The sequence below is a fragment of the Enhydra lutris genome, unplaced genomic scaffold, assembly GCF_002288905.1.
Source record: "Enhydra lutris kenyoni isolate GAN:26980312 unplaced genomic scaffold, ASM228890v2 scaffoldscaffold28, whole genome shotgun sequence".
NCBI lineage: Eukaryota > Metazoa > Chordata > Mammalia > Carnivora > Mustelidae > Enhydra > Enhydra lutris.
In genome coordinates this window covers 20,007,856-20,024,525 of record NW_019154112.1, presented here as the reverse complement: position 1 = coordinate 20,024,525, position 16,670 = coordinate 20,007,856, and the positions used below count along the sequence as shown (strand labels likewise).

Here is a 16,670-nt window from a genome sequence, read left to right as displayed (position 1 = left end):
TTCTCCATTTGCTTGATAAACATAGCTACATCATTGGTCCATACTGACTTTTTTTTTTAAGTTTATTTATTTATTTAAATAGTCTCTAGACCCAACATGGGACTCGAACTCACAACCCCAAGATCAAGAGTCGAATGCTCTTCTGACTGAGCCAGCCAGACCCGAGTCCATACTGACTCTTGAGAAAGCTTCAGACTTTCTTCCCCAGCCAAGTAAGCCATATTTTTGTAATCTGCTATTAGCTGCTTAATTTGGAAAGCTTCAGTTGTCATCATATCTTTCATGAATTAGAGTTTGGCTTCCTCTCTTCCATTCATCTTGAAAATGTCCAAAGTGCTACATAGTTTAAAAACTTAGAGTCAAGTTAAGTTGAGCAATTTTCTACTGGGCTACATTGTAAAAATGGGAAAGGAAAATTACTTTCTTTTGTTTTTTTGGAAGACATTTGCTAGTTGGAGCCTCAACAAAGATTGAGTTTGGGAGGCCTTTAATTGTGCACCAAAAGGTTATTGCAGAAGATAACATAAGGGAGATGTCATAAAGAAGAAAATTTGAAGCTCAGTAATAGAAAGCTGTGTGAAGAAATAGGCATTCTGCCAATTAACTGGGTGCTTGAAATAAATAGTTTGGAATTAAAGAAACAGTTGCAAATTTCGAAGACTTGATTAACTTAGTTCATAGGGAAACTGGGGAGTGGGGAAAAAACTTCAGGTTGTAGTAGTTTGAAAGCTGAAAGTGTACTTACTGTTCATTGCAGTTTTGCTCCAAAATATTTAATTTTTATAAAGTTTGATAATGTAAAATCAGAAGAATTGTTAATCTGATTTTATGTTAAACCACGGAAATAAAATTCCAAATATGTTTGGGCGAAATGAAATATGATCATAGGAGTTCAGTCTTGAAATGTTGACTATCTCAGCAGTCAGTAAATATTTCCAAAATTGGGCATAGAGTGATTATGAGTATGTATAGGAAGGATATCCAACGAAGCAGATAAATGGTACCTGACCCTTGGGTCTTCTTATCTGTTGAATAATCATGGCACAATTATATAAATAACCAATTAATAAAAAAAATTCTGTGTGTATCAGGGAGATATACAGAAGAACATTAAATGTTCATCTTTCCATAAATGTCCAGCTGTTATGTTGCATTAGTTTGAGGTGAAGTACAGTTCTTTAAAGTTTTTATTTCTATACTTCTTTTACCTTTTAAGCATTGTCACACAAACCAAAAAGCAAGAAAGGAGATTGCATTCTTTACTGAAAGGTATTTTTGCTGGATGTAGAATTTTAGGTTGTTAGGTTCTTTCTTTCAAGATTTTATTTATTTATTTATTTATTTAAAAAAAATTTTATTTTTATTTTTTTTAAGATTTTATTTATTTATTTGACAGACAGAGATCACAAGTAGGCAGAGAGGCAGGCAGAGAGAGAGGAGGAAGCAGTCTCCCTGCTGAGCAGAGAGCCCGACACGGGGCTCGATCCCAGGACCCTGGGACCATGACCTGAGCCGAAGGCAGAGGCTTTAACCCATTGAGCCACCCAGGCGCCCCTCACATGTTTAATATATATAATTCTTCTGTCTTCTGGCTTCCATTTTTGCTGTTGAGAAGTCAGCTGATAGTCTAGCTGTAGTTCCTCTGAGGATAAGATAGTCACCCTCCTGTCGTGATATCCCACACGGAGATACCATGGATCTGTTTGGGGGCTGGGATCTCTTTGAGGACTGAAGGAGCAGAGGTTATGACAGAGACTATGATTCCAGGATAGATGGTGACAGAAGACCATTTGGTAGTGGGGTACTGTATGGATGATGACTACAGAGGAGGTGGGGACAGCTATGAAGATGGGTATGACAGATGAGATGATCGCTCATGGAGCTCCAGAGAGGATTACTCTCAGGATAATTACAGGCATAACGATAGAGGTCCTCCTCCACTTTCCCCTCCCTCTAAAAAAAAGCAAACTGAATCCAAAGCCTTGGAGTACTCCTAAGGAAGATGATTCCTCTGCTAGCACCAGTCCACCTGAGCAACCTCTGTCTTTGGAGGGGGTAACTGTCAACACGGCTGCTAAAGATTGAGAAGTAGAAGAATGGCTATAGGAGGAGTGGGAGAAACTGAAGGGCCAGCTGGATGAGCCAGAATAGGAACAATGGTCTCGGGGTAGACACCCAAGCTGGCAAAGTGAAGAAATTCAGGAACAGAATAATCCTGGACAGGAAGTGAGCCATCACAGACTGGGACTTCAGCTACAGCTGGCAGAAATGCAGGGGAGAGAGAGGGAGAAGTCTCTAGAAAATGAAACACTCAATAAGGAAGAAGAGTGTCCCTCTCCAACTTCTAAGCCTCCCAAACCTCAACAGCCTCTAAAGGCACTCCACCGAAGGAGAGTGCTTGGGTGTTTGGAAGGCCTAATCCTCCTGCTCTGTCTCAGAGCTCAGACACAGAGCACTAATCCCCACAAGTGGTGGTGTGGGGGAAGTGGTTCTGGCTCAACCATTTGAGGAAGGAACAGTAAGGAAAGATGAAAATAAAGTAGATGGGGTAAGTGTCCCAAAGGGCCAGCTGCTGTCCAGGAGGTGGAGGGAACAAAGACCACTGGAAGGCATCAGATAGAAAGATGGCAGAAAAGGATCAAAAAAGATCACCTGAGCCAAACAAAGAAACCTGAAGAAAACCCATCTTCCAAGTTCAGTTCTATAAGGAAGTATGCTGCTGTCTCCATTGGGGGTGAAGATGAGAACGAGGAAGATTATACCAAATAGACCTCTGCATCCTGTGCTTTCTCCAAGTCTCTTCACCCTGGAGTGTTCAAGAGCAAATCAAACCTCTATCCAGACAAGACAATAAAACCCATCTCCTGGAGACCTTTCTTTGGAAAAAAAAAACAAAAAAACAAAACAAAAAAAACACCCAAAAAAGGGAAATGAAATGAAATTGTTTTGCATACTGCTGCAGCCTTTAAAATATTGAACTAACTGGAGAATTGCCAGTATAGCCTGAGAGAAAGAGATGTACAGCTTTTCCTGGAAAAGTTGTGTATTTTTATGACATGCAGTTGCAGGTGTGATTAGTGTGGGTGGGGGGCTCCATTTAGTAAAATGGCGTGACGGTGATATAGTGTCTGGAATCTGGTTGGGCAGTAGGACAGGCTTTAAGGAAGAGTGTAAGATTTCTACCTTTTAATTTTTTTTGTCCTATTGTGGCATATATGCATTCTTAAACATATGAATACATTTTCCATCCTTGGAAAGTACATTTTCCATCCTTGGAAAGGTAGGTTTAGTTTCTGAAGTTGTTTTTTTTATCTCCAGGAGGCTGCCTGCCCCTCCTTTTATTTAATTCGGAGTTCCTGGGACCAGCCTGGGGGATTCCTTCATTTTTACCCCTTAGGGGGTAGTGGGGAGTAGTCTATTGAATAAGAGTGTTTGGTGATGAAAATAAGTGGGAGAATCGAAAATAAGTGGGAGAATCGTGGTTTGAAGAAAAGCTGTGGGGAGGTGACAAATTATTTTGCATGAGTGGTAGGGGGAAATGGTATGACCAATGGTGAACACTGGAGCAGGAAGCACTTAGGTGTCGTGGGAATTCCTGAGTCTATTTTATAAGAAAGGGTTTTGTCCTTTGTTAAACAGTATCCCTTCTGAAAGTTCTGAATTTTTGAATTGTTGATATCTTGAAGCTTTATTTAGACTCTTTTCCTGGTCTTATGTTCCTCATGTTCCTCCTTGCTATTACCTCCCCAAAAAGCAGTTTCTATTTAAATCACATACCTGATCTAGGCATTGTTTATCAGCCCCAGGGAGCAGAAGCAAATGAGGAATCACTGCTTTTCTTCAAGAGATCTTGGCCTTTTCGTTTGTCTTTTGACTCTTACTCCTTTGGTCTATTCCTATTCTACTTCTTTCAACCCCTTTTATACTTTTATATGTCAGAAAACTCTGGAATTAATGGTCTTAGGTAGTGAGTGAGGGTTGATAAATAGGGACAGGTAAATTGTGAGCTGTTCTTACAACCATGTTTTGGGGCTTTTGTTTTTACACGTTTCCTTCTCTCCACTGAAATCCCACACCAGTGTTTGGATTTATAATATGGCCTCCACCAATTTGTGGGTTTATTTGTTTGTTTGTTTGTTTGTTCTAATGTCCCTTGAGAGAGAACAAATGATAATGGAGAGAACTGTTTAACAAGGTCCTTGTTTCTCTTGAAGCACATTAGCAAAACTTGTGTGTTTTTATGTGCACTTTTGTACTGTTAGCCTAGTAGACTGTATTCTTACGGGTGCCATTGGTACCTGCAGAGAAATGACACCTTAGTCTCTTGGTTACAAGCCCTTCTCCCATCAGTCCTAGGTTACACCCTGCCTGGCCCTGCAGACATGTTGGTTTATGAGTGCTGCAACAGTAGGCATACTGAATGATTTACCCAGTGGACATAAAAGATCGCGTGAAGTAACTTTAAATAATTGGTTTGGATTGGCCAGTAGCCAGGAAGTGGCTTTCAGAGAGATACCCAAGGCTGAAAGTTTTTTTTTTTAAAACTCTTTTCTGTAGAGGATGAAAAGGTAGGGTTTGCCTTCTTCAGGTATACTCCTTCCAGATAGTTGTGTCCAAAAAAGCTGTTTTTTTTCCCACTCCCCTCTCCTATCTCCACCCCCTCCCCTGTTAAAACAGAAATGGGGATTATTTCCTACTTCTTAATATATGTAAAATTTGTACAAAATATCTTCTATGAAAATGATTTGTAAACTGTAGACTTACTACCTGGGAGTTGTCTTGAGATGTAAAATCCTATTCTTTGAGTTGTGGGGTTTTTTGTTTGTTTGTTTTCTAAAAAAAAGAAAATCTGATCTTTAAAGTTAAAAAAAAAAAAAAAAAAAAAAAAAAAAAAAACAAACCCAAAACCCCAAACACAAAAGGTAGCCATCTTGCTTGTTGTCTCCCTTTAAGATATTTTGATTCACTTCTGCTTGATTTAAATGTTCTGTTTGTTGAGTAGTGGGATTCTTTTTATTTTCTCAAGTTTCACTAGGTTTCTTGAATCTGTGGATTGGTGCTCTTGTCCCAATTCTTTCTTCTCTGCCTGGGATTCCAATCAAATGTATTTTAGATCTTCTAAGTCATTCACATCTCATTCTAATATCTGCATTTTCTTTTTTATTCTTTATCTTTTGAATTATTATTTCTCTTGAACCATTTCCCATTTTTTTTCTCTATTCCATTTTGTCAGTCCTGCTGCCATTAGGTTTTAAATTTTAACTATTGTAATTTCTAGAAGTTCTGTTTGGTTCCTTTAAAGATCTGTCATGTTAGGGGCACCTGGGTGGTGCAGTTGGTTAAGTGTCTGGTTCTTGGTTTTGGCTCAGGTCATGAACTCTGGGTCATGAGATTGAGCCCCAGGCTGGGCTTTCCACTGAGCGGTGAGTTTGTTTGAGATTCACTCTTTCTCTCCCTCTCCTCCTCCAATCCCTGTGTGCTTGCTCCTTCTCTGTCTCAAATAAATCTTTAAAGAAAAAAATCTGTTAAGTGTATATATATATATTTTTTGCAGTCAGTTTAAAAGCTGTTGTCATAAATGTAGATTGCTTTTTAATCTGTGTCTGATAATTCTAAGATTTAAAATTTGTGTGGTCGTTCTTGCTGTTGTTTGTGCTTGTTTTTCACTCCTGCTATTTTGTTTCTTTGTGTGCCTGTTATCTTTAACCGATTATTGCCCTCATAGAGTTTCTTTTAGGGGGTTCCCAGAATGAGTGAGCTCTCCTCTGTTGGCTTCTGCCAGGCTTCTGGGGCTTGTACCTGTCAAGGACTTTTTTTTTTTTTTTTAAAGATTTTATTTATTTATTTGACACAGAGAGATCACAAGTAGGCAAAGAGGTAGATGGAGAGAGAGAGGGAGGCGGGCTCCCCACTGAGCAGAGAGCCTGATGTGGGGCTCGATCCCAGGACCCTGAGACCATGACCTGAGCTGAAGGTAGAGGCTTAACCCACTGAGCCACCCAGGGGCCCCAAGGACTTTTTAAAAATTATATTTAGGATGTGACTTCCTGGCTCATCAAAACTCTGGATGTGTGCCTGGAGTGGCTAACCTTCTGAAAGACTTTGTTTTTCCTACTTTTTTCTTTCCCTGACTTGTCCAGTGCTGAAACTGCCTGCTTTTCATTCTCCTGTGGTTGGGGGAGAGATGGAGGGTCAATTTTATTTCATTGGTTCCTTGAGGATGTCATCCTTTGGGGTCCCAGTTTAATATAGGGAGGGTCTCCTGTAGGATTCAACATTAGGCAGGCTCTTATCCTTATCGTTTGTCACTTTAACCCTTGAGGCTGAGGATCTGAAGTATAAGTGGATGCCATTGGCTGATGCCTTCATGGCAAAACTGGCTTTAGTTCTCCTGGCCCTAGATTTCCCTCAGAAAGGGGCAGTTCCTCTTGTCTTGTCAGTTTTTTAATTCTTGCAAACTAATTTTTTTTTTTAAATATTTTTAAAGATTTTTACTTATTTATTTGTCAGAGAGAGTGAGTACATGCAGACAGAGTGGCAGGCAGAGGCAGAGGGAGAAGCAGGCTCCCTGATGAGCAAGGAGCCCGATGTGGGACTCGATCCCAGGATGCTGGGATCATGACCCGAGCCGAAGGCAGCTGCTTAACCAACTGAGCCACCCAGGCGTCCCACTAATTTTTGTTTTATTTGTTACTTACTTTTATTTATTTGAGGGAGACCTCACATGTGTGTACGTGGGACAAGGGACTGAGGAAGAGAGAAAATTTCTGGCAGACTCTGCACTGAGCATGGAGTCCAACTCAGTGCTTGATCTCACCGCCTTAAGATCATGACCTGATCTGAAATGAAGAGTCAGATGCTTAACTGACTGAGCCACCTCAGTGCCCCTTGTGAACTAATTTTTAAAAAATGGCTTATCCACCATTTTTCATTATTTTCACTAGAAAATGATCTAAATAACTTAATTAGAAACTGCCTGATGGCTATGTCTGGAACCCAAGAGCCTGCATCTACTGCTGTTATGTTGGAGATGCAGCAAGCTTTACCCCCCACCCCATCACCCTATTCTTTGCAGTCTCTGTCTAGACAGAGTACTGACTTAGATGGGTTCTAATTTTTTTTTAAAAGGTTAAGGGGCGTGGGCATCTGGGTGGCTCAGTTGGTTAAGTGACTGCCTTTGGCTCAGGTCATGATCCCAGAGTCCTGGGATCAAGCCCTGCATTGCGTTCCCTGCTCCCAGGTGCGTGGTCACCTGGGTGGCTCAGTTGGTTAAGTGACTGCCTTTTGGCTCAGGTCGTGAAACCAGGGTCCTGGGATCGAGCCCCGCATTGGGTTCCCTGCTCAATGGGGATCCTGCCTCTCTCTCGCGCGCTCTGTCTGCTTGTGCTCTCTCACTCTCTCTGTCAAATAAATAAAATCTTAAAAAAAAAAGGTTAAGGGGCGCTTGGATGGCTCAGTTGGTTGGGCAGCTGCCTTCTGCTTAGGTCATGATCCTGGGGTCATGGGATTGACCCCCATATCAGCTCTCTGCTCAATGAAGCCTGCTTGTTCTTCTCCCTCTACCTGCTGCTCCCCCTGCTTATGTGCACGTGTGCTTTCTCTCTTTTTCTCTCTCTCTCTGTCAAATAGATAAACAAAACCTTAAAAGGTAGGGACGCCTGGGTGGCTCAGTTGGTTAAGCAGCTGCCTTCGGCTCGGGTCATGATCCCAGCATCCTGGGATCGAGTCCCACATCGGGCTCCTTGCTCGTCAGGGAGCCTGCTTCTCCCTCTGCCTGCCATTCTGTCTGCCTGTGCTCGCTCTCTCTCCCTCTCTCTCTCTGACAAATAAATAAATAAAATCTTTAAAAAAAAAAAAAAACTTAAAAGGTAGAATAGCTTCATAACTATTACTTATTTATTTGATGAATTATTGTATGCTCTGATTATAAATTTTTAGTCTTCTAGAGTTTCATTATATTTTCAGAGTATTTACCTTTTCTTCTTTTTCTTTGTTTTTTCAGTTGAATATTGTCACCCTCCATAGTTTATATATTCCAGTTTGTAAACACTTTACCAGGTATTGTGATGAGAGCTGGGAATATAATAAGTATAACAAATTTTTGTGTTTATGTTTGTATAGCAGAGGAGATAACACATAAATCCTTATAGTACAGTACATAAGTAGTATAATACCACATGTTCAAGCACAGAAGAGGAAGTAGCTGCTACTGAGAAAATCTGGGGAGACTTTGTAGAGATAATGTGTTAGCTATATAGACATTTTCTAGTAGTAACAGAGGGTATGGAAGGGTATTTCAGATATGGGAAATAAAGTGTAAAGACATGGAGATAAAAGCCATGGCATGCTATAGAGAGTGCATGTAGATTAATGGAATTGGAGGATGAAATATTTTGGGGGACGAAAATTAAAACCAGGAAAAGTTAAAGGCAGAGGCGGGATAGAGACTTTGTTGATCCAAGGAGCCTCTGTAGTGGGGATGTGGAGGAGGTGAGCAGGGAGGGTGAGGAGGAATGGTTGGGGGAGTATATATGTGTTGCTGGGGGTGGGAGGTAGTTGTGAATTGGGCTCTGTTCTTTTTTTTTTTTTTTTTTTTTTAAGATTTTATTTATTTATTTGACAGAGATCACAAGTAGGCAGAGAGGCAGGCAGAGAGAGTGAGAGGAGGAAGCAGGCTCCCTGCTGAGTAAAGAGCCCTATGCGGGGCTTGATCCCAGGACCCGAGATCATGACCTGAGCTGAAGGCAGAGGCTTTAACCCACTGAGCTACCCAGATGCCCCTAGGCTCTGATCTTGGAGTGAGCTGCCAAGATAGAGTGTGAGTGGGCAGAATGTGCCAAAGACTGTGAGACTGGTATTGAGGGATATGGATTTATCTGTCAGGGCAGTGGCAAGAAGGTGGATGTTACAATGTTGGCAAAGTTTGTGTTTGGAGAGTGTCTGTCCCAGGTTTAACACTGAAAGACTGGGGCCTTGAGAAACCCCTAAGTCCTGGGAAAACTGGGATGATTAGTCACTATAGTGAGGTGCCAGAAGGACTGGATGAATTTGGGGCAGTTCATGGTGGAGAGTAGTCATCTGTAGCAGGGAGGTACTTGGCCACAATAGAGGGAAAAAGGGGGGAATGAGTTTATGTCCATTTACAATAGAGCTCTGTTGTCGGGAGGTGGCAGAGATAGGGGAGCATTTAGAAAGGGGTTGAGCATATGGGGGTTGGTTACTATCGGACAAAGTAGAAAATATTTTGGAATGTGTTCAGCAGAGGGACTATACAAATGAATGAGGTGGATAGATGGGGGTCAGAGCTTAATCAAATGAGAATAACTGTATAGGATCTCTGGTAGATCTCCAGAGGGGTCTATTTTTGGGGAACCCACTGAGAGTAAGGATGAGAAGACATAAATGAAAAAAAATGAACAAAAGATTCTTTGATAGTTTTGGTATAAATTGTTTCAGTTCTGACTCCAGGTGTCTACCAGGCTTTTAGCCTCCTGATTGAAATAGAATAATGCATATACTTTTCTCTAGTTGACTTATTCACTGTGCCTTATTTCTCTAAGGTTCCATATTTTTATACTTAACTCATTGTCTTTTGTAGAGTATTTATATATTAGGTCTCAGCAATAGAACAAAAAAAATTTTTTTAAAGATTTTATTTATTTGACAGAGACACAGCGAGAGAGGGAACACAAGCAGGGGGAATGGGAGAGGGGGAAGCAGGCTTCCCGCCGAGCAGAGAGCCTGATGCGGGGCTTGATTCCACAACCCTGGGATCATGACCTGAGCTGAAGGCAGACGTTTAATGACTGAGCCACCCAGGCACCCCTAGAGCAGAGTTTTTAAATAAATTTTCTTAATATTGCTGTTTCAATGTTCAGTATCAACAATTAAACAGTATTTTGTTTATTCATTGTTTTTTGTATTTTGCTATGTTATTGCCATTTTTCTAAGCCATATCAGCCTGGAAGTGACTCAGCCTATAAATTGGCCCCTGAGTCCTATTTCCCAGTTCAGGACTGGGTGTGGGTGTGTGTGTGTGAGTGTGTGTGTGTGTGTGTGTGTGTATCAGAGAGATAGAGATAGAAATTGACTGATTAATTGGGATTGGTTAATTGAAAGTGACTCTTTCTATCTTCTGTGCCCTTATGTGTCTTCCTAGGTTTCCTGCCTTTTAGGGGCATCAAGCTGTTCTCAGTAAATCTTAATGCCGTAGTTGCTGCCTGGCTGGGGTGTCTGGTTGGTGCAGTTGGTTCCAACTCTTAGTTTTGGCTCAGGTCTGATCTCAGGTCGGTGAAATCTCAGGTTGGTGAGATCAAGCCCGACATCAGGTTCTGCACTCAGCATGGAGTCTGCTTGGATTCTCTTCCTCTCCCTCTGCCCTTCACCACTGTGGGCACATGCTCTCTGTCTCTCTCAAATAAATAAATCTTAAAAAAAAAAAAAAAAAATGGTGCCTGGCTACCCTGTGTAGTGCTGTTCTGTAAGCTTCAGCCAAAGCCAATGCCCTAGCAGTGCCACTGGTGACTTGCAACACAGTTTACTAATAGTTGTTTGAGCAGACAGTTTGAGGTGGATTCTGAAATTAGGTTCCAGGGATGGATCACCTTGTTGGCTCTCTTCCACTTCAGTGAGTGTGCTTCCTTTCATTCTGCCCATGTCTAACTTATGTAAGCAGGGCTAGGCATCAGGCCTTTCACTCTTTCATTGCATGCGGCAACCAGGCTCTTTCCTCTTGTGGGTGGCTGCTTCTTTCAGGTTTGTTAGTAGAGTCAACTTTTCTAAGTTTCGCTATGGTTAGGTAATACAGTTAATTTATAAGGTAGCATCTTACTTTGTGTTATCTCTTGAGTTTGTGCCTGGATCATAGAAGATGCTGAAAAAATATTTGTGTGATGTGGTGGGATGGGGTGGAATGTATCCTGGCAGATTGTAAATTTCTGGTCCTATTGTGTCCAGCTCAGGAATTACTGCTGTTTTGATTTACTTAGGAGACTTTGAAGAATTCGTGTATAAATCACCCAGTTTTGCGGGGGGGGGGGCAGGGAGGGAGAAAGGTTTTCTTGTAGAAGAGAAGAAATGAGCATAAGTATAAGGAATTAATCTTTTTTCTCTAGTATAAATTTTAGTATATTAAAATGTGCCTATGCTATTTTATTTTATTTTTTATTTTTTTAAGATTTTATTTATTTATTTGACAGAGATCACAAGTAGTCAGAGAGGCAGGCAGAGAGAGAGGGAGGGAAGCAGGCTTCCTGCTGAGCAGAGAGCCCGATGCGGGACTCAATCCCAGGACCCTGAGATCATGACTCCAGCTGAAGGCAGTGGCTTAACCCACCGAGCCACCTAGGCGCCCTACCTATGCTATTTTAAAAGAAGGCAGTAATAAAGTAACCAGAGGATTGATTTTTACATTGATCAGCTTGGTAGAATTACTGAGATATCAACATACTAATTAGAATCTCAGGGTATTAAATTATTGTTTGCTTTCTAACTGAATGTTTTGAATGATTATAAATGACAAAGAATTTGTAAGTGACATAACATAGCATGCTATCAATTCTGGTAAATTAATACAGCAACACAATGATAATTATTTCCTTTTACTTACTGTTTTCTCTGTTTCCTAAAAACTTACTGATTATTAACAATTTATTTTTCATTTTTCCCCCCTATTATATGGCTCTCTTTTATACATTTAAATGCAGAAAGTATGTTTTAAGAGTTGGATTGTAGGGGTGCCTGGTTGGCTCAGTTGGAAGAGCGTGCGACTTTTGATCTCAGGGTTGTAAGTTTAAGCCCACATTGGGTGTAGAGACTGCTAAAACATAATAAACAAAATACAAAAAAAAAGGAATTGGATTATAAATAGAAAACATGTTTTAAGCTAACTTTTATTTTAGGTTTTTGGTTATTTTATTTTCTGTTTATTTATTACTATATAACAACTACCCCCAAATCTAAAGTAATAATTCTAAAACCTAATAGCAAAACTTAAAATCAAAACCAAAGTCTAAATCTAAAACAATAACCAGTTTATAATATTTCACAATTTTGAGGGATGGGGATTCATACTGGGCTCCCCACAGGGCAGTTTTGCTGCCCACATGATATCATTTGGGCTTATTTGGTTGGCAGCTAGTTTGGTTGTAGGGATGTCCGAGGCAGCTTTACTCACATGCTCACTCAGTATTGAGGTGAGGACTTCTAGAAGGCTGGACTCTGCTGGCATCTCTTCATGTGATCCTGAAAGCAGGAGATTAGACTTCTTTGGTGACCCAGGACTTCAAGAGAGCAAGGCAGAAGCTATGAGTCCTCTCAAAGATCAGGCATGGGACTGTCATGGCATCACTCATGACATATTGTTAGTCAAAGCAGTCATAGTCCAGCCCAGATCAAAGGGAGGACAAACAGATCTCAGTTCTTAATGCTTAGAGCTTCATGGGAATGTCAAAGAATTTGCAGCCATTTTTAAACCCCACAGTAAAATTAATTAATAGGTCATTGTGCATTTGAGAAACAAAGTGCCCTTTATAGATTTTAATACTTACTACCAATGTAGAACAATATTGATTAGAAATAGTGATAGCAATACTGGGTACCTGGGCGGCTCAGTTGGTTAAGTGTCTGCCTTTGGCTCAGGTCATGATCTTAGGTTCCTGGGATCAAGCCCCAAATCAGGCTCCCTGCTCAGTGGGGAGTCTGCTTCTCTCTTTCTGCTCTTCCCCCCAGCTTGTGCTCTCTGTCCCTTTCTCTCAAATAAAAAAAAAAAAAAAAAAAAAAGAAATAGTGATAGCAATATTAAAAACCAGGATGTTTGTCTTCGCTACTTGTTTTATCCACACATTTTTTATTTCATTGTAAAAGAAATGATTCCTAATTGTTTCATTGTACACTGGATTTTTTTTTTTTAAAGATTTTATTTATTTATTTGACAGACAGAGATCACAAGTAGGCAGAGAGGCAGACAGAGGGAGAGGAAGCAGGCTCCGGGAGCCTGATGTGGGGCTTAATCCCAGGACTCAGAGATCATGACCTGAGCCAAAGGCAGAGGCTTAACCCACTGAGCCACCCAGGTGCCCCTGTACACGGGATATATTAACCAATCTTTATTAATAATTGTATTAATATTGTTGGAATTGTTTTTTTTTTAAATTATTTATTTATTTGACAGAGAGATCGCAAGTAGGCAGAGAGGCAGGCAGAGAGAGAGGAGGAAGCAGGCTCCCTGCTGAGCAGAGAGCCTGATGTGGGGCTTGATCCCAGAACCCTGGGATCATCACCCGAGCCGAAGGCAGAGGCTTTAACCCACTGAGCCACCCAGGTGCCCCAATATTGTTGGAATTGTTAACATGTCTTTTTACCTGCTTGTGCAGGTGTGTTTCATTTTTAATACTTTAAATCATTTATTTACATGTATTGATGTCATGCCCCTTTCCACAAAGGATTTGAGATGACTTGCAACAAGACACAGAGGACAAATATGTATCGAAGTAAAATATAAATAACAGTGGATAATGAGGATCAAGAAAAACAGTTAATAAATGGCATCACCATCTGCCTAGTGGCTAAAACCTAAACCCAGGAGTCTTTTTCTTTATCCTCTTCATCTATAATCTGTCTGTCTGTTACTACAAAATATATTCCAAATCTGTCCACTTGTTTTTTCTACCAGTGCTTCTCTGGTTTGGGCCATCATCATCTTTTCCCTAGTTCCCGTTCTTCCTCTCTGATCCCTTTTACCATTCCTTCTCTGTTCAGCACAAAAATGGTCTTAAAAAAATTACAGTGTAAATCAGATCTTGATTTTCCTGTGCTTAACATGTCTGTTTCATGACCAATTCTTAGTATAAAGTCTATCTCACCCTGGTCTGAGGGCTCTGTCTGCCTCTCAGCACCTCTCACACCATCCTGCCTGTCACTGCTCTCCATTGGCCTTCTTTCTGTTACTGCAACCTGCCAGTCCTTTTCCTCCCTGGAAAAAGGACCTATGAGGACCTTTGCACTAGCTCTTTCCTCTGGTTGAGATGCTCTTGCCACAGGTTTTGCATGGTTGATTTGTTTTCAATCATGTTTCCATTTAAAATACCATTTCTTCAGAGAGACTGATTGGCCATGCAACTGAAAGTATAAATCCGTCCATTCACAGCGTGTCTTTTTGTTTTATTTTCATCATAGATGGCTGCCTGATAATTTCTTGTTTATTGTGTATTGTCTATTTCATTAAAATGTAAGCTTCATGAGAGCAGTTTTGTTCTGTTTTGCTTGTTTGTAGCTGGATCCCATCTTCTGGAAATGGTGTTTGGTGTACATAAGTTCTCAGTGTAGAAAGAATTCTACATAAAAAAACCAAAGGTTAGAACTGGTAGTGGTATTTCCAGGATGTGATAGATTTATTTTAGAAAAGATGATTCTTTTTTTTTTTTTTAAGATTTTATTTATTTGACAGAGACCACAAGCAGGCAGAGAGAGAGGGGGAAGCGGGCTCCCTGCTGAGCAGAGAGCCCGATTCGGGGCTGGATCCCAGGACCCTGGGATCATGACCTGAGCCGAAGGCAGAGGCCTTAACCCACTGAGCCACCCAGGCGCCCCAAGATGATTCTTTTCTAAAAAAAGAATGCCTAACTGGCTCAGTTGACTGGTAGAGCATGTGACTGACTCTTGATCTCAGGTCTGTGAGTTTGAGCCCCATCTTGGGGGTTATAGAGATTACTTACAAATGAAGGTTTAAAAAAACAAACAAACATTGTTTCTCTGGGACTTATTCTTTACACTGGTAATATACATCAGAATCACTGATGGATCTTTAAGAAAAATACACACCTGGGCTTCATTCTGAGATTTAGGAGGCACCAGGAATCTAATTTTGGAAAGCTCCACTGCAAATCTGATATACATCCTTGTTTAAGGACCAGGGTCTGAGAGAGAGAAAGCTATGTGGATGCAAATAGAAAACTTTTGGCCAAATATTTATAAACATTTGAATATTATTGATGTGATGTTTATGGATAAAATCTCTGGGAAGCCTTATTTATATCTTTACTCTAGAGGCCATTGTAATAGACTAGTGATTCCAAAGTTGTGTGCTTAAGATGATCATTTGGGAGTGTGGGAAGGAAATAATTCAACTCATGCAGTTTTAATCTCATTCTTTTTACATTTTGGAGTGGGGGGTAAGGCATGTTATGAATACATAATACACTGTAATGTATGTAATTTATAAAAATACATGTAGAAGTATGTGCTCAATATTTTATTGATCAAAATGTGGGATCCAAAGGGCAGTAGAGATCACTCTGCCAGTCAGGTAGATTGTGCGGTGGTAATAACAAATGATCCCTAAATCTCCGTGACTACTAAAAAGGTTTGTTTCTTGTTCATGCTCTGTGTCTCCTGTGGTCCATCTTCAGCCTTGCTCTGTCATATTGATGCTGTGACTCAGACTGATCGAGCAGCTTTTATCTGAAATTTCACTAGTTGCTATGGCAGAGGGAAGAAAGAACTGGGGAAAGCACATGCTTCTAAAGTTTTTGCTTGGGTGTGACACATGTCACTTAGATTTCACTGGCCTAAGCAAGTCACATGGCAACACATGAGTCCAGCAGGTGGGGGATGTACAGCTCTCTGTCAGGGAAGGAGTCTGCATAGAGTGAATAGCAATGCAGTCTACACAGACAGCCTCGTACTTGTTTACTGTGTGGAACATTTGCCTCACCAGAGCTCTGTTTTAATCTCCTCTTAGGCGTGCCGGCAGAGCGAAATTGCTCTCCCAGTTCCTGGTTTGATGGAGAGTATCAAAAAGAAAAGGATGCACAAAGCCCGAGTCCTTAATTCTTAGTAAGGCAGCATGTAAAACAGTATAATTATAACAGTGTAATTATAAGATATAAAAATAAAGCTTTACACAAATTGTTAAAGCCCATTAATTTTTGCTTGATAAAAAAGATATATACCATTATACAATATGCCACTTGAAACATAGAGGTACTGACTATAGGGATTGAGCTGTGGGGAACTGTGAATAGTGCTGGAAAGAGAAGAGCTTCAGAGATCAAATGTTCAGGGCCTTTGCTAATTGAAAATTAATCAGAGTGAAGTTTGAGCATCTCTAGAATAGTAATTTAAGTTACTCAGGAAATGTGATTCCATTTAGAATAGTTTGCTTATATACCTCTTTTCAGGAAGATGTTGAGAATACTCAAGGTTATTTTAGATTTTTTTTTTTTAAGATTTTATTTATTTGATCTAAAGAGAACAAGTAGGCAGAGCTGCAGGTAGAGAGAGAGGGAGAAGCAGGCCCCCAGCTAAGCAGAGAGGGCGGTACGGGGTTCGATCCCAGGACTCTGGGATCATGACTAGAGCTGAAGGCAGTTGCTTAACCAACTGAGCCACCCAGGCACTCCAATTTAGGTATTTGAGATAATCAAGTCAGTAGCAGTTTATACTAATTAATAAAGTTTTGTAAAATCATCTTGTATTTTCAGTGAGAATTTTCTTACTTTGGCCTTTTAAATTTTGATTATAACTAAATTAAATGACGATTTATTTATTTATTTTATATATATATATATATATATGTATATATATATATATATATTTTTAAAGATTTTATTTATTTATTTGACAGAGAGATCACAAGCAGGCAGAGAGGCAGGCAGAGAGAGAGGAGGACA

General features: G+C 40.3%; 1 protein-coding gene and 1 pseudogene across 2 annotated transcripts in view; both read left to right on the top strand.

Moving 5' to 3' along the window:
- The window catches only part of LOC111152363 (DNA primase subunit 2), a 330,198-nt gene that overhangs the window by 37,869 nt on the left and 275,659 nt on the right, over positions 1 to 16,670 (top strand). The window lies entirely within an intron of this gene.
- LOC111152364 lies at positions 1,694 to 2,769 on the top strand (annotated as a pseudogene).